We start from the raw sequence: 13,467 nt of genomic DNA, 5'->3' as shown, positions 1-13,467 counted from the left end.
TTCAAGAGAATCCGGAAGGTCTAACCTTGTTTGTGGTATTCTGAGTAGGATTCAATGATTGAATGACTGTGACGTGCTTCAAACTCCTAGCAGGTGGGGCGTTAGTGACAGACGCAAAAGAATCGATGGATTCTATTCCGGCCTGACCGAGAACCGACAGCTGATTACCCCATGCTGTGACAGAGCATAGGCAAACGTTTTCACTGAGAGGATGGGAGGTAGCCATTGACAACGGTGAAACCCTACACAAGCTTGCCATGGAAAGGAATAAGAAGGATTGGATGAAGACAGTAGGAAGGCAGAGAGACGGAAGGAAAGGCATCTTCATGCGCTTATCTGAAGTTCCCACCAATGAATTACATAAGTACCTCTATCTTTATCTTATTGTTATTTTCGTTCATCACCATATCCATTTGAGTTTGCCTGACTAAGATTTACAAGATGACCATAGCTTGCTTCATACTAACAATCTCCGTGGGATCGACCCTTACTCGCATAAGGTTTATTACTTGGACGACCCAGTGCACTTGCTGGTTAGTTGTGCGAAGTTGTGTAATGCCATGGTACTGAGCTACCAAGTTTTTGGGGTTCATGACCGGGGATTATGAGAGTTGTGAAAAGTATTGTTCACAATTTCGCGCACCACCAGTCTTCTAAGTTACCAGTTACATACAAGAGTCAAGGCCTTCTAGTTACTTCTAACATCTAACTAATTATATAATTACTCTAACTAACTAAGTAATAAATCTCAAGTAACACCCCTTCTCAAACTTGGACTATGGATGTCCAATAGTCAGAGTTTGCTTTCATATGACTTGAACATGCTTGGTGCCAATGCTTTGGTTAGAATGTCTGCTGTTTGTTCACTGTTGGCAATTAGCAATAATTTGGTGACCCCCTCTTGCCACTTATCCCTCACAATATGGCAATCAACTTCTATATGCTTGGTTCGTTCATGATACACTGGATTGGCTACTATGTGCAGTGCATATTAACTGTCACAGTAAATGACTATTGACTTATGCTGCTCTATTTGAAGTTCCTTCATCATGTAGGCTAGCCACTGAGCTTCCTTTGTGGTTGATGCAAGAGCTCTATATTCGACTTCACACGAGGATGTGATGCGTGAGCATCTTTCCTATCTTTTCCTAGTGAATTTGTATCTAATTTGTTGAGTTTACTAAAGAACTAATTATCTTTTAGCCAATATAGATGCTACTTTGAGTCTTTTGCAATTTTGTTTATTTTAGGTAGCATTCGCCTGGATTTGATAGAGTTTTTGCAGCACAAGAATCAAAGGAGATAGCAGCGAGGAGCGACGCGTACGCGTGACTGACGCGTACGCATGATTTGGAGCTTTCCATGGCAACGCGTGCACGTGACTGACGCGTACGCGTGACATGCGCCACGTGCAGAAAAATGCAGAAAATGCTGGGGGGCGATTTATGGGCTGTTTTGACCCAGTTTCCAGTCCAGAAAACACAGATTAGAAGTTGTAGAATGGATAAAACAAGTGGTCCCTACCCATCAGTTGAAGACTTGTTAATTAATTCGAATTTAAATTCAAATCTTATTTTTAGGAAAAGATATTATTTTAGTTTTAGATAGATTTTAAATTAATTAGGATTAGTTATAAAAAGGGGAGACTTCTCTTCTATTAGGAGACCCCAGACAACATTATTCCATTCCAATTTTTACAATCCTAGTTTTTCTACTCTGAACTATGAGCAACTAATCCTCCATTGTTAAGGTTAGGAGCTCTGTCTATTTGTATGGATTGATTTTATTGATTTTTCTATTTTAATTTATGCATGGATTTATAATTTAAGAATTGTTTTCGCTCTTTATTTTATGAATTTTAGGTGGAACGGAAGTATGGCCCTCTTTCTATTTGAGTTCTTGTAAAACTTGGAAAAGCTCTTTACTTGAATAACAGCTTGAAAACATATTCTCCTAAATTTTAATTACTTGGATTTAACGGGATACGTGACATATAATCCCCTTATTTTTGGATAATTAGAATTTTTGTGGCATATAAACTGAAATTTGATCATGTAGCTTCTAATTGGAATTAATTGACCAAAGAATTGGCTGTTGATGAATTTTAGAGGAGATTAGAAAGGTCTAAGGAATTAAGGTCTAGTCACATATAGTTTGCCATAAATTAAATCCTACATGATTAAAATAGTTAGTAAGAAAAGTTAATCCGGAAAAATAGATAATTCTGAAGCCTTAAATGTTTCTCTAATATTTTATTTTCAACTCAATTACTTTACTATTTTAATTTTTGCACAATTATTTAATGCTCTTTGAACACTCAACATACTATTCTGTTTATCTAACTAAGTAATTTAATCAACCATTGTTGCTTGATCCATCAATCCTCGTGGGATCGACCCTTACTCACGTAAGGTATTACTTGGTACGACCCGGTGCACTTACCGGTTAGTCTGTGGTTGTAAAAACACCGCACCATGATGCTGCAACCGTGTCCTATTTTTTGCTCTTCCATGATATAATCGATGTCCCTAAGAAAAAATAATGCCTAGTGACTGATCTCCTAGAATCTGGATAGGTAGCCCAATCGCTGTCCGAGAAGCCAGATGTTGTGAAATCTGTTGTGGCAGAGAAGAACATTTGTTTAGCTAGTGCTCCCTTGAGGTACTTGAGAACTCTCAAAGCTGCCTCAAAGTGTTTGTCTGTGACACAGTCATGAAATTGACTCAACTTACTAACCACATAGGCAATTTCTGGTTTGGTGTTTGTGAGATACAAGAGATATAAGAGCCTGCCAATAATTCTACGATACTCTGAATTAGAAGCCAGCAATGTTCCAGATTCCTTTGATAGGTGGGTGGTGTAATCCATGGGAGTAGAAGTCAGTTTGGCAGCCAACATTCCATAGTCTTGAAGAAGGTCTAGGCAGTACTTGCATTGACACACTGCGATCCCCCTTTTGCTTCTTGCAATTTCCATGCCAAGGAAGTACTTCAGCTTTCCATGATCTTTAATCTTGTACAAATCATGTAGGTAGTACTTCATCCTATTGATTTCTCCTAAGTCATCACTAGCAAGGACAAGATCATCAATAAAAACTAGGATAACAGTGAAACCAGTGACAGAAAGCTTAGTGAACATGCTATAATCATGCTTGGATTGACTATAGCATGCTGTTGTGAGTGAAGCTGCCATTTTGGTATTCCATTGTCTCGAGGCTTGCTTTAATCCATACAAGGATTTATCTAACTTGCATACAAGATTTGGTTCCGGAAGGTACAATTCCGGAGGGTGTCTTATATAGACAACTTCATCCAAATCACCATGTAAAAATTTGTATTTATATCTAATTGATGTAAATTCCAATTCTTGACTGCTCCTATGGCCATCACTATTTTGAAAGTATTCATTTTAACCACTGGACTAAATGTGTCCTTGTAGTCAACATCTTGTGTTTGGGAGAAACCTTGAGCAACTAACCGTGCCTTGTACCTTTCCACAGAACCATCAGGATTGAGCTTGAGTTTAAACACCCATTTGTACCTCACTGCTTTCTTTCCCACAGGTAGCTTGGTAAGAGTCCAGGTTTTATTCTTTTCCAGAGTAAAAAATTCACTGTTAATTGCTTCTTTCCAGTTTGAATCCAGAATGGCCTCATAATAGGTTTTTGGTTCTAAATGCATGGATGCAGCTAATGCAAATTATTTGTGTTTTGAAGAGAGAGAATTATATGACAATACCTGAGAGAGAGAGAGAGAGAGAGAGAGAGAGAGAGGATATTTACTCATTGGTGATAAATTAGAGTTAGATGAGCTGTTAGGGGAGGATGCAAGCATGTAATGGAAGTCTCTTAGATATGAAGGGGGTCTCCTTTCCCTTTCAGACCTTCTAAGAGGATACTGTTGCTCAGGGTAAGCATTGTGAGACAAATTTGAACCAAAGACATCAGGTTGTGGTCCTCCAATAGTGTCAGCAGTTGCTTCACTATCAATTGTAAAATGATTTTGGGGTTCATGAGATGCAACGTATGTTGAGGAGTGATGAGGTGAGTGAAGTGATGCATTGGATGTATTGGATCTTACTGATACAAAGTCAGGTGGTGCACTACGAGTTAATGTGTCAAAGGGATCAAGTTGTGCTAAAGATGATAAAAATGAATGCAATGTAGTACCGAAATTAGAATCTATGATAGTGTGAAAGGGAAAAGAGTTTTCATAAAAGACTACATTTTTAGGGATGAAGATATCTCTAATTGAAAGATCATACATGATGTACCCTTTTGTGCCAATTTTGTGTCCAAGATGTACATATTTTCTTGCTCTTTTATCTAATTTAGTTCGATGAGCCATTAAGGTAGATGCATATGCCAGACACCTAAAGACTTTCAAATACTCAATTGATGGTAATTTATATTTTAAAATTTGATATGGTGATGTAATTTGTAACAAAGTACTTGGCAATCTATTTATAATGTGCACTGCATGTGCAGTAGCATAATTCCAAAATTTCTTTGGTGTTGTAGAATGAGACATTAGCACTCTTGTCACTTCAAGTAAGTGTTGATGTTTGTGCTCCACAACCCCATTTTGTTCAGGTGTTTCAACACAAGTAGTTTGATGCACAATGCCTTTTGAGTTGTAAAAATGAGGCAGTTTGAATTCCAAACCATTGTCCGTTCAAATTTTATTAATGGATGTGTTAAACTAGTTTTGGACCAAATGCACAAAATTTTGAACCAATTGTGAAACCTCAGACTTTGACTTAATAAAAAGCAACCATGTATATCTACTTTTGTCATCAATTACAGTAAGAAAATATTTGTGTCATTGAATGAATGGAGTGCCAAGCGGCCCCCAAATGTCTATGTGAACTAGGTCAAACAAGGATACAGACTCTGTATTACTAATAAGAAAAGACAGCCTTTTTTTCTTTGCAAAGTGACATGAATCACAAGGGTTAGTTTGACCTTTATTAACTAAAAACCTATATGACTATTGCATTACTTTTAACCTTTGATATGGAATGTGTCCTAATCTAAAATGCCAAATGGCTACTGTATCATTCTTGCTTTGATCTGAAATACTTGAAGATGCCAATGCTGATGCAATGCTTGAAGGTGAAATTGGTGTGAGGTTTTCAAATGCATAGAGACCTCTCTTTTGCTCAGCTACTCCAATCATCCTCTTGGAGATTTAATCCTGAATCTCACAGGAAGAGTCATTAAAAATGAATTTGTAACTAAGTTCAGCAGTCAATCTTAATACTGAAATCAAGTTAAACTTGAAGTTTGGTATATACAATGCATGTCCTAAATGAAAGTGTTCTGTAAATTGCACTACTCCAGTTATGTTGGTGATTGTTTGGGTTCCATCTAGCAGATTTACATGTACATGTTTTATATGATGCAATGATTTGAATGCTTTAATTGAAAATGCTAAATGATGTGTTGCTTCTGAGTCTATAACCTAGGAATTTGAACTGAAAGTCGACAGAGACATGATGTATGCTATATTTGGATGTTGTGTATTCTCCCTTTCTAAAAGAGCTAGCAGTTCCAGTTTCTGATCTGTAGAGAATGAAAATTCAGAACCATTACTTGCTACCTAAGTTAAAGTGGAGGGGGAGTTGATGATTCCAACTTTCTCATCAGCTATAGCACTATTTATCATGCCATCTCCACTGCTGTTCCTCAGATGAGGCAGCAAACCATGCTTTTTGTAACAAACATCTTCTATGTGGCCACTTCTACCGCAAAAAGTGCATTGCTTGTAGCTTCTGCCCCTTTGCCACCATTCCTTCCTCCTCGATCTCTAAAGGTTCTTCCCCCTCTTACTTGTTGAAATCCTTGTTGCTGAAATTCTTGTGCATCAAATCTTGGATTAGTAAAGGTGGCTAGGGTCTTGCAGTAAAAAATTTTTCCATTCTGCCTTTCTTGTTGAAGCAGCATTGAGAATGTAGCATCTAGTCTTGGAAGAGGTTTCATAAGCATCACTTGAGATCGGACCACAGCGAATTGATCATTCAATCCTCTTAAAAATCTTACCACATAATTCTCTTCCTTCTTTGTTCGAATAACATCTAAACCACAATCACAGATTTCATTGCATCTTTTGCAAGTTGGTATTGGATCAAAATTATCCAGTTCCTCACAGATTTTCTTTATTGCAAATAGCTTTTCTTGCAATTCGGCAATTCAAGAAATATCTCCCTGGTAGCACCCATGTCTCAAATCTTTCCACAAATCTTCAGCCACTTTAATCCACATGACACTTTGAGCAATATCGGGAATCAGTGATAGATTTAACCATGCCACCACATACATGTTGCATCTTTCCCACGCTCTGAATAGTGGATCTTCCTTTACTAGTTTCTTGATAGAACCATTAACAAATTCCTATTTATTTTCAGACATAAGAGCTCTAGACATTGCATTTTACCAAGCATGATAGTTATTAGGTCCAAGAACTACAGAAATCAATGGAGTTCCTGGACTTTCTCCAGGATGTAGATAGTACGGACTCACCGGATTTGAAATCGGGTTCATATTCGAGCGATTGGTGATGGATTGCAGTTGATTCACTTGATTAACCAAGTTTGCGATTGTCTGAATGTCAAGATTACCTATCGGTTTCGCCATTGTTGGCGACAATTGTTCTAGATTCATCGAGCAGATGTCGTAATGCTTCTGTGAGATGCTTAAACCTTTCACACTTAATCTCGTGATCGGAGTTGTTACCTTCCTCTACGCTCATCGCACCATGTGGAAGAGCTATGGTTGAAGGTAAAGCACTCTTATCATCTCTATCGTGTGAGTTCAGGTGTGAAGAGAAGAGAAGAGGGATGAAGAAAGGGAACAGAGGGAACAGAGAGAAGGTTAGAGGAAGAGAGAAGTGAGAGAAGAAGTTGAAAGAAAATCTGCACTCTAATATTGATCATCTCAAAATGAGCATTCTAACTAATTACATGAATGAACAGTATTCTACTTATAATATCTATTTTGCTAGGCTACTTAATTTACCAGTCTTCTAAGTTACCAATTACATACAAGAGTCAAGGCCTTCAATTTATTTCTAACATCTAACTAATTATACAATTACTTTAACTAACTGAGTAATACATCTCAAGTAACACTCCTCAAACTGAGCGGTGCTGAAGCTGCCACCTTCAGTTTGCTCCTAAACAACAGAAATAGACTATGTGAAGTTGGTTTGGTAAGGACATCCGCAACCTAGTCTTCGGCATGGATATGCATTACATGTGTGAGTTTTTGCACCACTCGATGTCTAACAAAATGAAGATCTATCTTGAATTCGAGCGATAATGAAGAATGTGATTCTTGGCCATAAGCATTATGCTTTAATTGTCACAAAAGAGGATGGGAGGTGGCTCTGATGGCAAATGTATCTTAGATAGTAGCTTCTGCACCCATACAGTATCTGTCACGACATCAGTAACGACCTTAAACTCAGAAAGCTTGTTCGCGACTAGACCAACATATGAGAGTACTACCTAGGAATACACAATATCCGGACATAGACTTGCGATCGTCAACATCCGATGCCCAATTTGAATAACAAAACCAATTATTCTAAGCTCTTTGCACTTGGTAAGCTGTAAGCCTATATTAGTTGTCCTAGCCAAATAGTGCAAAATTCGGTTCACTGCTTTCTAGTGGACATCAATGGGAGCATACATGTACTGAGATACTTTATTGACTGCATAAGTAATGTCTGGCCATGTAATTATGGCATATTGAGGTCCTTCAACTACTAAATGGTACAAGGGAGGATCTTCAAAGGTGATGCCAGATGAAAGAGATAGTTTAAGACTACTCATTATAGACATAGGTATTGGTCGCACATCAAACATATTTGCTCATTTCAACAAATCCCTAATGTACTTAGATTGTTTGAACACCATTCCCCTTGAATTGTCTTTGCCTACTTCTATTCCTAGAAAAAAATACATCTCACCAAGATCTTTTAGAGTAAACACTGTATTGAGTTTTGCAATAAGATTACCAATTTCACTAAAGTTGCTTCCCGTTACTAAGATGTCATCCACATAAGCGAAAAGATACACAGTAGATTTAGCACAATGATGCACAAATAGGCAGGGGTCAGCTACTGTGCTATTGAAACCAAAAGCCTTCAATGTGCTACTCAGCTTGATGTACCATGCACGGGGAGCCTGTTTATGGCCATATACAATGCCTTTTTCAAGTTGCACACCAGGCTAGAGTGAGACTCGTAACCTTTAGGTTGAAGCATGTGCACCTTCTCAAGCAAATCACTGTTATAAAATACATTATTGAAATTGAACCGTTGCACCTTCCAACCTTGAGACATTACCATAGTTAAAATAGTTCTAACGATAGCTTTAGCGACTGGACCAAACACCTGATCATAGTCTAATCCTTTACTTTGGTGAAACCCCTTAGCAACTAGGCATGCGTTGTATTTTTGCACGGTTCTATCTGGCTGCCGCTTGACTCTAAACACTCAGCGACATCCAATGGGAGTATTGTCGGGTGAAGCTGCGACCAGATTCCAAGTCATGTATTTGATTAATATATCGAATTCTTCAACCATCATTGCTTTCTAGTAAGGACATTGAAGGGCCTGAGCCACCGAAGATAGTCCAATTTGAGTGAGATTCGGACAATCACTCACAAGAGTAATATTCTTAGTTGTGAACCGATTAGCCTTCTGATGTTTGAGCACTCAAGGAACTCCCATGGCCACATGTGGAGAATCAAATGAAGAGCCTAGCATAAAAGAGAGATTGGAAACTCTGGTGAAAAAAGAGGAATGTTGCTTTGTGTTAGAACAATTGGAGGAACCTAGGGTTGTTAAAGAAGAGGAAGAGGTGGTTGAAGACTTAGGAGATGCGGAAACTCCATGGGAACCTAGAATGGAAGAAAATCCTCCAAGAAGATTGAATTTGATGTTGAGGAGGAGAGTGCACAACCTCCAAAACAATTGTTGAATGAAGACTTGGAAGGAATGAAGCAAGAGTTGAGTTCCTATGGTGATGAAGATCAGGCATCAAACCTTCTTGGTGATGAATCCTTTGAACTTGAAGAACCTTCTCCCAGTGAATTTAAAAGCAATGAGGAGGTAGATTTCTCTCATCCTCTCATTTATGATTTGAGTGATGGAGAAGAGTTGGATGAATGTAATGAACAAATGATTAAAATTGAAGAAGCTTGTCTAGAGGTGAAAGTTATCAAGAAACAACACAAGGGAGTGGAGCTTGAAATCACCTTGCCAAAGTTGTTGGAGACCTCTCCCCCTAAGTCACCATCAATTTTCACAACATTCAAGTGGGTAAAATTCATATCCCTTAGCATTCTCATTCCACTTGAATATGGTTTGCTTGAGACGGATGGTCAACTTAGGAATATATGTGGCTTTAAGAGTAAAAGAGAAAGGGTTAGTGGTTGGAAACGACAACCGAAGCTCATTATGGTTGGACCATCAAGGTTGAATTGTAAGCATTGGAGTCATTCTACATTGAATATGTTTAGGAAGTTGTTTGGAGGCTTCATTGAGAATTCGTCTTGCTTACCACCCAAGTGGAGAAATGATGATCAACAAGAAGATGGGTGCAAAAGCAAGGTTTGGGATCCCAGAGGCTATTGGAATTGCAAACATTGGTGGGGATTTCTGGATGAGTTCAAGCACAAGCCACCATGACAAGGAGCTCACCAAATGTCCAACTTAAGGATAATAACTAAAAGTGCTAGGTGGGAGACAACCCACCATGGTATGATCTTTCCTGTTTATTAGTTTTATTTTATTAATATCACTATTCATTTTCAGTTCTGCATGTTTACCTTTATTTTGCTTAAAAAAAAGAAAAAAGAGGATGTGATGCGTACGCATCGATGCGAAATTTTGCTCTCTATTAAATTGAACAGAGAGTTACGCTGGAACTGTACGGGAGGAGTGCCTGGCGCACAAGCCTCCCCACGCGTACGTGTCGCATGCAGTTTTGTCAATCCATGCGTAAGCGTCAGCGACGCGTACGTGTAGGATAAAAATCGGCGTTGTATGGCTAATTAAACAGAGAGTGTGTTGGAATAAGGCTGGAATCGCGCGTTTAGCACACGAGTAGTCACGCGTACGCGTCAGTGTTCACTTTTGGCCATCCACGCGTACACGTGGACGACGCTTACGCTTCGCATGGCTGTTTCTGTTTTCACGCACATGCGTGACCTGTGCGCGCACGTCGCATCCTGTTTTTCATTTCTCTCTTTTTTCTTCTCTCCTATCTCCTTCTATCTTCCTCCCTTCTTACTTTCTTCTTCTTCATTTCTTTAGCTTCTCATCCTTATTCTCTTTTTTCCCTTTTACTTTTTGTATTTGCATACTTTAATTCATTGTATTTTAACTTTGTGCATGTTTTTTATTTTCTTTTATAAGTTTATTATTTTTTTCATTGATGTTAAATTTTCTTACTCACCAGTTGCATTTTTCTTGCATTATTTTGGTGTTTAGTGACTTGTTTTATATTGTTGGGTGATGTTATTTATAAGTCAATGCTAATATTTTATGACAATTGTATTCCTTTTGCATTGACATGAAGTTATATTGTCTTTCATTACCCACACTCTCTCCTCCTCATTGTTGCAATTCTTGCACTATTGATATGCCATTTGCATATATTGCTTTCTCACTTACATGTTGTAGCTACCATATAGTTAAGACCCTCATTATTCGGCATTAACCCACCCATATTTTATTTGTTTCTTATCTTTGTTTCTGGGTCAATTTTCTTTCTTTTTCTCTTCTTTCAGGATGGCCATCAAGAAGGAAAATGGAAGACTTCTAAATGAGGTGGACGACGAGTTCCTGTGCACAATCTTTTGAGAAAAGAAAGCATCAGTTGTAGCAACCCGTCCACTTGCACATCTTTACATGTTCCGAGGACGGTGCAATCTTTAGGTGTGGAGAGGTCGATACTGACTTCCGTGGGTAACTACTTCTATTTCTAATACCAATGTTTAACTAGTTAGTGGTTGCATTTGCTTGTTTGATTGCATGTTTGTTAGATTTCGTGCATATTTTACCACTACTTGGTTGAAGTGATAAATTCTTTGGTAAGAAACTATTTTAAAGCATTTCACCAATTTGAATTAAAGCTTTTGTTAAACTTGTTTGAAGAAATTTATTTTGGAACATGGTTTTAGAGCTCGAATACACAAAACCAGTGAGATTTTGAGCCTATTTGATTGGTTGCATCTTATCAACCAATGTTTTAATTTTGGTGTGTGTTGTTCTCTCTAAAATTGTAATCTTTGTCTTGCTTGATTCTATATTTCCATTGTTTGATGTATGCATGTACTTATGTGATTGAGGCCTTTGTTTCACTGAGCTTACATACCCATATGGCCTTACCCTTTCATTATCCTTTGCAAACCAATGTTGAGCCTATTTCACCTCTTTTGTTCTTTACTTCAGCACATCATTAACTCTAAGCGAAAAACAAAAATGTCCCTAATTTGAATCCTTGGTTAGCTTAGACTAGTGAGAGTGCTCATGAATTAAGTGTAGAGAAATTGGGTTGGGAACATTCAGTTTGAGAATTGGGTGTTGTATACTTTTTGTAAAAATGTGCAAAGAATGTTGAGGACATGTTTATGCATTCAATACCTTAATCATATGGATTGAGAAAAACAAAAGAAAAGAAAAAAATACAAGAAAAAGAAAAAAAATGCAAATAATAAAAGGTGACAAAATGTCCCAAACTATATGGTGATAGCAGTGCATATGTACTGTACTCAAAATTGGAATGCATGAATATGTGAAAAACATAGTTAATGGGTAGTTAGATTTTGTATTGTGATTACATGGACTGTCTCAAGTTAGGTGGAAAGTTTGGGTTAATCAAAGATTCAAATTTTAGTCCACTTAACCAAATACAATCCTACCTTTACCATAACCCCATTACAACTCTTAAAAGACCTCTTGATATGTGTATTTGTGCATTAAATTTTTGTTGATTGTTAGATGAAGAGCAAGTCTTAGAAAGCAAGATTAGTAGAAAATTGAGAGAATCGAACCTTAAACACTTGAGTGATTAGAGTGTATACACTTCCGGTGTGGGTTCGGTGCTCGATTCTTTGTCCCCGGCTTTCACGAGCTTTCTTCTTGCAAGTTGACGTGTACTTCATTTTATGATTTGAATTAGTGAGATCCAGTTCATATTTGTTCTTGAAAGGTTTATCTATTTTTAACCAAGTAGGTAAAAGCATTTTTGCATTTAGTTGCATTCATATAGATAGTTTGCATTCCATAAAATCTACCATTCCTCTTCACTCTCTTATAGTTTCTCTTGAGTTTAGCATGAGGACATGCTAATGTTTAAGTGTGGGGAGATTGATAAACCGCTATTTTACGGTTTACCATGTGCTTAATTTAGTGAATTTTATCCATTATTGACGTTAGGATTTTTGCTAGTAAAGAATTTTGTAAAAATATAGTCGCGTTGTGAGTATAGATTCTAAACCAACAGAAAATCCCTTCGTACAAATGTTTTGGTTGTCACAAGTAACAAAACCCAATAAATTTATAAACCGAAGTATTCAAACCTCGGGTCGTCTTCTCAAGGAATTGCAGGAAAGTATGATTTATTATTGGTTATGGAAAAATAGTGTTTGGGTTTAAAAAAGGTTTTAAGCAAGAGAAATAGATTGCAAGAATTAATAAATTAATAACTAATAAAACTCTTGGCAAGGTATGAAACTGGAAGTCCTATCCCAGTTATCCTTATCAATTGTGATGGGAATTGGATTTTTCTCCCACTAAGTTAACCTCTAACTATGAAGGTAAGTCAAGTGGATGGAATAAGTTTGGTTCCTCAGGTCCTAGTCTTTCCTTGGAAAAGGCTAGAGTTATTGGAACTCGAGTTAATTCTTGAAGAATTCCAATTTTCAGTCAACAATGAGTTTGACAACTCAAGAGTTACCAATTAATCAACCAAGGCCAAAAAGGAAGAAAATCTACTCGAATGAAAATAATTTGGATAAAGCCAAAGCATCCATAACATATAAGTCTGAAATACCTCAATTTATATTAAATAAAGAAAATCCTAACATGAATGGCTCATAAGCCAAATAGGCAACATAAGTAATACAAGCATTAAAGTATCTGAAAATAAAAGAGAAATATAAAGTAAAAGGAATATTGAACCTGATGAAGAGTTGAAATCCTAAATCCTTTAAGAGGAATCCTAATCCTAAATCCTAAGAGAGAGGAGAGAACCTCTCTCTTTAAAAACTACATCTAAATTATGAAAAGTGAATTATGAGTGAATGATGATGAATTGATGCATTTTCCCACTTTATAGCTTCTAATATGTGTTTTCTAGGCCGAGAACTGGGTCAAAAACAGCCCAGAAGTCACTCCCAATGCTTTCTGGTCCGTACAGGTCGTGGCAAAGTGACGCGGAGGTGTCATCCACGCG

At 37.5% G+C, this 13,467-nt stretch overlaps 1 protein-coding gene across 1 annotated transcript in view; it reads left to right on the top strand.

Moving 5' to 3' along the window:
- The window catches only part of LOC107459108 (probable trehalose-phosphate phosphatase H), a 21,195-nt gene extending 14,280 nt beyond the window's left edge, over window positions 1-6,915 (top strand). Inside the window, exon 12 of the transcript XR_008001506.1 lies at window positions 6,889-6,915. The gene's annotated coding sequence lies outside the window, so the exon portion shown is untranslated. The remainder of the gene's footprint in view (window positions 1-6,888) is intronic.
- Window positions 6,916-13,467: the final 6,552 nt, after the last annotated feature.

Source organism: Arachis duranensis, chromosome 7, assembly GCF_000817695.3.
Source record: "Arachis duranensis cultivar V14167 chromosome 7, aradu.V14167.gnm2.J7QH, whole genome shotgun sequence".
NCBI classification, from domain to species: Eukaryota; Viridiplantae; Streptophyta; class Magnoliopsida; order Fabales; family Fabaceae; genus Arachis; species Arachis duranensis.
This window is presented reverse-complemented; position numbering and strand designations above follow the sequence as displayed.